The 8,136-nt window shown below is 42.6% G+C and overlaps 2 non-coding genes across 2 annotated transcripts; one reads left to right on the top strand and one right to left on the bottom strand.

Moving 5' to 3' along the window:
- Positions 1-836: 836 nt before the first annotated feature.
- On the bottom strand, positions 837-974 carry LOC119936009. The gene has a single exon (XR_005453604.1). It is a non-coding gene; the product is annotated as a small nucleolar RNA SNORA7 (small nucleolar RNA).
- A 6,660-nt stretch (positions 975-7,634) lies between these two features.
- On the top strand, positions 7,635-7,772 carry LOC119935965. The gene has a single exon (XR_005453560.1). It is a non-coding gene; the product is annotated as a small nucleolar RNA SNORA7 (small nucleolar RNA).
- The last annotated feature ends 364 nt before the right edge of the window (positions 7,773-8,136 follow it).

Below are 8,136 nucleotides of genomic sequence, written 5' to 3'. Positions count from 1 at the left end.
AGCTCTCAATAAATACGATTGAATGAATTCTTATTCTTACATAATAGGTACTTGATAAGTCTTGTTTTGTCTTATGCCGTCAAATCGTCTCCGACCCATAGTGACACCACAGACACATCTCTCCCAGAATGCCCCACCTCCATCTGCCATCGTTCAGGCAAAAACTCCTCACCCTCGGCTTCAAGGCTGTCCACCACCTTGCCCCCTCCTACCTCACCTCCCTTCTCTCCTTCTCCAGCCCAGCCCGCACCCTCCACTTTTCTGCCGCTAATCTCCTCACTGTGCCACGTTCTCGCCTGTCCCGCCATCGACCCCCGGCCCACGTCCTCCCCCTGGCCTGGAATGCCCTCCCTCTGCCCATCCGCCAAGCTGGCTCTCTTCCTCCCTTCAAAGCCCTACTGAGAGCTCACCTCCTCCAGGAGGCCTTCCCAGGTGGAGCCCCCTCCTTCCTCTCCCTGGCCTTACCTCCTTCCCCTCCCCACAGCACCTGTATATATGTATATATGTTTGTACATATTTATTACTCTATTTTATTTTGTTAATATGTTTTGTTTTGTTGTCTGTCTCCCCCTTCTAGACTGTGAGCCCGCTGCTGGGTAGGGACCGTCTCTATATGTTGCCAACTTGTACTTCCCAAACGCTTAGTACAGTGCTCTGCACACAGTAAGCGCTCAATAAATACCATTGAATGAATGAATGAATGAATAGTGGATACAGAGAGTTTTCTTGGTAAAGATCAGGAAGCGGTTTACCATTGCCTCCTTCCACACAGTCAACTTGAGTCTCCACCCTTGACTATCTCCCGTGTAGCTGCTGCCCAGCCCGGGTGAGTTTTGACTTGTAGCAGATTGCCTTCCACTCGCCAGCCACTGCCCAAGCTAGGAACGGAATGGGTAGGCCTCTGCTTGACTCTCCCTCCCTTAGCCGAGACTGGTAGAGGACTGGAAACTCTCCAGGTGCGACCCTGAGAGGGAACTTGGTAAGTACTACTATCATCAACAATAATACCATTGCTACTAGTTCTATGCATCCATCTAGATGTCAAAGAACAGTCCATTGCTCAAATCTGGGATCCCTAGTCATCTGAGAATCCAAAATGATCTCCAGGTCATGAATTCAGAGGGGCGACTCAGTGTGTCGATTAGCTGGAGCTGTTTGAACTTCATCTGCACTGGGGATAACAGCACCCAGGTGGATTCTTTTGATCTCACAGCTATCGGTCTCAAATGCTCTGGTTGCTCCCTGAATAAAATGAAGTTCAGTCCAGAAAAATCATCATCATCAATCGTATTTATTGAGCGCTTACTGTGTGCAGAGCACTTTACTAAGCACTTGGGAAGTACAAATTGGCAACATATAGAGACAGTCCCTACCCAACAGTGGGCTCACAGTCTAAAAGGAGAAATATATGTGTGTTTGTGTGTGTGTGCACACGCACTCTTCTTGAGCCAATTTCACATGGAATTCGAACATCAAGGAACAGACTTGAAAACAGATAAGCCCACTATCACAGTGAGGATCTATTATTAAAGAACACGGCCTGGGAGTTGATTAGGACCTGAGTTCTAATCCCGGCTTCAGCAAATAACCGCTGTGTGACCTTGAGCAAATCACTTAATTACACTGTACCTTAGTTACCTCCTTTTTAAAATGGGGATTAAGACTGTGAGCCCCATGTGGGGCAGCGACTGTTTCCAATCTGATTAGCTTCTATCTATCCCAGTGCTAAATACAGTGCATGATACATCAATCAATTGGTTATATTTATTGAGTGCTTACTATGTGCAGAGCACTGTACTAAGAGCTTGGGAGAGTTCAATAAAGCAGAATTAGCAGACCCATTCCCTGCCCACAATGAGCTTACAGTTTAGAGGGGGGAGAAAGACATTTACAAGAGTAAATAAGTAATTTATATCAGAGAAACCACCACACACTTACTGTGTACATATTAAATGCTTAACAAATACTACAATTATTACATGCAAACAGTGTCACAGAGAGTGATAGTCACATATGGATCTTTTCATTACGGTCACATGTATGCATAGATTCATTCATTCTTTCAATTGTATTTATTTAACGCTTACTGTGTGCAGAGCACTGTACTAAGCACTTGGAAAGTACAAGTTGGCAACATATAGAGATGGTCCCTACCCAACAACGGGCTCACAGTCTAGAAGGGGGAGACAGACAACAAAATGAAACACATAGACAGGTGTCAAAATCGTCAGAACAAATAGAATTATAGCTATAATATAGATAGGATTTCACTGAGAAGCAGTGTGGCTCCTGAGAAGCAGTGTGGTTCAGTGGAAAGAGCCAAAACCTCGGGCTTTGGAGTCAGAGGTCGTGGGTTCATATCCCAGCTCCGCCAATTGTCAGCTGTGGGGCTTTGGGCAAGTCACTTAACATCTCTGGGCCTCAGTTCCCTCATCCGTAAAATGGGGATGAAGACTGTGAGGCCCCTGTGGGACAACCTGAATGCCTTGTAACCTCCCCAGCGCTTAGAACAGTGCTTTGCACATAGTAATCGCTTAATAAATGCTATCATTATTATTATTATTATTCACACACACACACACTTCATTCTAAATTAATAGACCAATCAACCACTTCGTTTAGAAGCTACATTAACGTCTTCTGGTTCTGAAGCAATAGTTTCCTATGGTGAGCCCACAGCCAGCTGTCTTGTTAGTGACTGTTTGTGATCCCATGAACAACAATAAGGAAGAGGATTTGTGAAGGCCGTGATGGGCTCTACCTGGGATAGGTGATTGCGGGCTTTTGGTGGGGGTGGAGCAAGGAGGGAGGTGGGACTTTCTCTCCCCGTTCTACACGATAATGGGCCTAGACCAACCAATGAGTCTCACATTGAGCCACAGCTGTGACGCCTAAGGCAGACAAAAAGGTGCTCATTTTTGAATTGCAAGGGGGCACCTAGAGAAGGACATACTGGGGGAGGGGGCATGCACAGATAGGGGCTCCTGGAAGTAGCACAGAGACACGCTGAGATGCAGAGAATAGCAAGCATTAGAGCAGCAGCAGCAGAGCAGCTCTTGGAAGCAGAAGGAAGAGGCATTGGCGGAACGGGCTCCTTTAACCACAGACTGGTATTGGACCCTTGAATGAGTGAGTGTATGTTTGTGTCACTCCCTTGCACGCTGGTAAAACTAAGTAAAAAACTTTCCACAGTAACCTTGGTGAAGGGAGGTGAGGTTTGACTTCTACTACCTAGTTCTAGTCTCGGCTCCTCCACGTTTTTTTATTAGCATTTGTTAAGCCCTTACTATGTGTCAGGCACTGTACTAAGTGCTGAATTATTATTATTTTTATCATTATTATTGTTAGGAAGGAGATACCTTCTTGTTACTCTCTCTCTTCTTCTGCTTTCTTCTCGAATAAGTCTTCTCTTGCTTGGAGCTGTGAAGGCCCCATGTCTTGAGAAGCAGCGTGGCTCAGAGAAGCAGCGTGGCTCAGTGGAAAAAAGTCCAGGCTTTGGAGTCAGAGGTCATGGGTTCATATCCCAACTGCCAATTATCAGCTGTGTGACTTTGGGCAAATCGCTTAACTTCTCTGTGCCTTAGTTCTCTCATCTTTAAAATGGGGGTGAAGACTGTGAGCCCCCCGTGGGGCAACCTGATCACCTTGTAACCTCCCCAGTGCTTAGAACAGTGCTTTGTGCATAGTAAGCACTTAATAAATGCTATTATTATTATTATTATGTCTTGCAGGTGATACAGTTTCCACTCACTTCCTCAGAGGACTTCAGCAGGAACAGAGGAAGCCCAGCAGAATTGCCCAGAGCATGATGACCCGGCCTCTTTCCTCAGCGGGGAGTGAGTGGAGGAAGATTTGGGGGACAGCGACAGGGGAGAACCTGGGAGCCACATGTGAATTTTAAGTCATGGGGAAGAGGAAAGGGGAAGGATGAAGGGAAAGTTAAATAGTGGGAGAGTGGGAGACAAGGGGGGAAGGCGAGTCAGATGGAGAGTCCAAGAAGGAGATGCCATGATCATTTGACTTCCAACTGAAGTGGAAATCAGCTCTCTGCTTTCTAACACAGTAAATTATCATAGGGTCCATCTCCTCCACCGAATGATAATCTCCTAGAAGCCTGGGATCATGTTTCCTAACTCTATTATACTTTCCCAAGTGCTGAGAACAGTGTTCCGCACAGAGCAGGGGGTCAATAAATAATATTGATTAACTACCTTATTGTGGATGGAAACTCTCAGGTTGGGTAAAATGACAGCATGGCAAACAAGTTCAGCAACTGGTCTGTGTACAATTTCTGAGAAGCCCAAATTACCTTACTTAAAATTTAGAAATATTAGTACATCAGTCTACGAAAAAGAAGTAATCAAACTCAGAAGCAGCTTGGCCTTGTGGAAAGATCTCTAGACCGGGAATTAGAAGACTTGGGTTGTAATCCCAGCTCTACCCCTGGTATGCTGTGTGACCTTAGGTAAGTCACTTATCTTTTGGCAAATGGGGATAAGCCACCTGCTCTCCCTTACCTCTTTGATTATAAGTCCTGGGTGGGACAGGGACTGTGTCATCTGATTATTTTTTATCAACTCTAGTCTTCAGCACAATGCTTGGCACATTGTTTGCTCAATCAATCACAGGCATTAACTGAGAGCTTTTTGTGTGCAAAGGACTGTATTTACTAAGTGCTTAGGAGAGTATAACAGAGTTGGAAGACACCGTACTTCCCCTCTAGTGAAGATTAACACAATGATTATTATTATTAGAAGGCAGGGATTGTTTTCTGGAGAGTATAGAGTTAACTTCAGGCAGATGTTCTTATAAAAAAAAATCCATGCCTTTGCTTTTTTCCATTCCGTAGTTTTCTCCACACTAAAAAAAAAAAATGAATTTAAATGGAGTAACCATGTACGTGAGGGAGAACTTTACAAGCAGATAAGTCTTCCCCTGTTGAATAACTGCCAAAGCAAAACTGGGCAGTTTATTTTAAAAGGTGGAGTGGTTATCACTCACAACATACCACTTCAGCTGGACTTAGACCAGAGAAAATTAATGGTGAAAAAATTTGACTTGACTTTAAAACAAAACCTTAAAAACTAAAGCCTGATCCTTATCAGGCCTCTCTAGGAGAAAATAACATCTCTATGCCAGAGGCGGACGTCGTGGAAAAAGAAAATTTGACTTTAAGAAATCACGTTGCAGACTAATAAAACTCCGGTTTTTGCCACTCGACATTGAAGTAAGTGTTACGGTCAGACAGGGTAATCTACAATAATGTTTAGGATGACTGGAGTAAGAGTTGAGATACACTGGGCCAAGTCTCCTGGATTCTTTAACAAGATTGCATTCACTGCGCTCTTGAAATCCCTCATCTCCTTCTCATTGTTAATAGTAATTATAATAATAGCTGTGGCATTTGTTAAGCACTTACTGGGTGCCAGAGAGTGTTCTAAGCTCTGGGGAGGATACAAGCAAATCAGACTGGACAAGGTCCCTGTCCCACATGGGGCTAAGTCTTAATCCCCTTTGGACAGCTGAACAGGCACACAGAGAATTTAAGTGACTTGCCCAAGGTCTCACAGCAGACAAGTGGCAGAGTGGGGATTATAACCCAGGTCCTTTTGAATTCCAGGTTCTTAGTGAACCTTCCGATATCTAGGGAAAAATGGTGAAATAGAGCTGGACCATCTGATCCAGGAAATTTTTTTCTTTGTTTCCAAGAGCAGAACTCTATTTATCAAGTGGAGATCGGCTTTGATGATTACATGGCTATCACCAAAACAAGTTCACTGTTTTGTTGAAATGGGCAGGAAAATATCAAAAGAATCTACATTTCCCTGAATGATTGCGGTTGAAAAATAATCAAATCTTATAGAATTCTAAATTTTCCATATTGACCTCAAGTAGTTAATCGATCAATCCGTTGTATTCCTGTATTATTCAGTCAATCATATTTATTGAGTGCTTACTGTGAGCAGAGCACTGTACTAAGCACTTCGGAGAGTACACTATAACAAAGTTGGTAGACGTGCTAAGATTTGTGGTGAATAAAAAGCGCTAGAAATCCTTCCTCTCTATAAATTTAGATTTAAATGATAACCCACTGCTTCAGAAAAAAAAATAAATGTTTAGTAGTTAAGGTGTGCCAGCCTTGACTACCTGTTAAAGAGAAGCAGCGTGGCTTAGAGGAAGGAGCCCGGGCTTGGGAGTCAGAGGTCATGGGTTCAAATCCCGGCTCTGCTGCTTGTCAGCTGTGTGGCTTTGGGCAAGTCACTTCACTTCTCTGGGCCTCAGTTCCCTCATCTGTAAAATGGGGATTAAGACTGTGAGCCCCACGTGGGACAACCTGATCACCTTGTATCCTCCCCAGCGCTTAGAGCAGTGCTTTGCACATAGTAAGCGCTTAACAAATGCCATTACTATTATTATTATTATTATTATTATTAATAAAGTAATAGTTTGGGTTCATAATATGAACACTGAAATCCTTTGAAAAAATGCAAAATAAGGATAGCCACTAGGTGGCAATATAAACTCCCTAAAGGGTAACAATAAGTGATTGATTTTAAGGATGCAAAATTTCTTAATTCATTTCCCCTTAAACTTGAAACTCTTAGTTCAGAGAAGAAAATGCACACTCAACTTTTTTGCCCTGACATCTGACAGAAAAGAGGATCTTTTATTTGTTCCATATTTAGGGAACAGAGGTACGTACCTGTTTGCAAAAAAATAACATTTATAAAACAAAGCCCTCTACTCTTCATAGAGTCTATCGCTCCTTCTAGCTTAGTTTTATCTCCGTGAGGATAAGACGCATTTGCTGGGAGATGTTCTAGCTTTAGCATACATGATGCTTTTCGACCCAAACCTACTTTGCTTTCTTAGCACTCTCAAAATTTGTCAAAAGTCTGGGTTATTAACATACAATTTGCTTTATAAGAGTATTTTCATGCCATCAGTTATTTTCCTGTCATTGTCTTGGTTGTTATCATTTGAGAAAAGGAGTCATGCTCCAGAACGTTAAGATGACATTGTTCATTTTTACTTTGCTTTCTTAGCACTCTCAAAATTTGTCAAAAGTCTGGATTATTAACATACAATTTGCTTTATAAGAGTATTTTCATGCCATCAGTTATTTTCCTTTCATTGTCTTGGTTGTTATCATTTGAGAAAAGGAATCACGCTCCAGAATGTTAAGATGACTTATTGTTCATTTTTGCTTTCTTAGCACTCTCAAAATTTGTCAAAAGTCTGGGTTATTAACATACAATTCGCTTTATAAGAGTATTTTCATGCCATCAGTTATTTTCCTTTCATTACCTTGGTTGTTATCATTTGAGAAAAGGAATCATGCTCCAGAACATTAAGATGACATTGTTCATTTTTACTTTGCTTTCTTAGCACTCTCAAAATTTGTCAAAAGTCTGGGTTATTAACATACAATTTGCTTTATATGAGTATTTTCATGCCATCAGTTATTTTCCTTTCATTGTCTTGGTTGTTATCATTTGAGAAAAGGAATCATGCTCCAGAACATTAAGATGACTTATTGTTCATTTTTCCAAGTTAACAAGAAATGGAATGGAGAATACTCAATTCTGTTTCATCATCGTCAATACCATTTTTTGGTTCCTAGTGTGTGCCGACCCCTCTCAGGGTCACACCTGGAGAGTTTCCAGTCCTCTACCAGTCTTGGCTATGGGAGGGAGAGTCAAGCAGAGGCCTATCCGTTCCATTCCTAGCTTGGGCAGTGTCTAACGAGTGGAAGGCAATCTACTATAAGTCAAAACTCACCCATGCTGGGCAGCAGTGGTACAGGAGAGAGTTGAGGTCTGAGACTCAAGATGACTGCGCGGAAAGAGGCAACGGTAAACTGCTTCCAGATTTTTACCAAGAAAACTGTATGGATACACTACCAGAATGCAGATGGAGAGCGGGGCACCCTGGAAGAGATGTGTCCAGGGTGTCACTATGGTTCAGAAATGACTCGGTGCCATAAGACAAGACAACTGTGTGCCAAACACTGTGTTAAGCACTTCGGAGAGAATAATAGAGTTAGCAGACACGATCCCTGCCCCCAGGGAGTTTACAATTTAACAATTTAAGGGCAGAAGGAAGAAGGGAAAAGGGATTTGTAGAGAGCTACAA

Source organism: Tachyglossus aculeatus, chromosome 12 (genome assembly GCF_015852505.1).
Source record: "Tachyglossus aculeatus isolate mTacAcu1 chromosome 12, mTacAcu1.pri, whole genome shotgun sequence".
Classification (NCBI taxonomy): Eukaryota; Metazoa; Chordata; class Mammalia; order Monotremata; family Tachyglossidae; genus Tachyglossus; species Tachyglossus aculeatus.
This window is presented reverse-complemented; position numbering and strand designations above follow the sequence as displayed.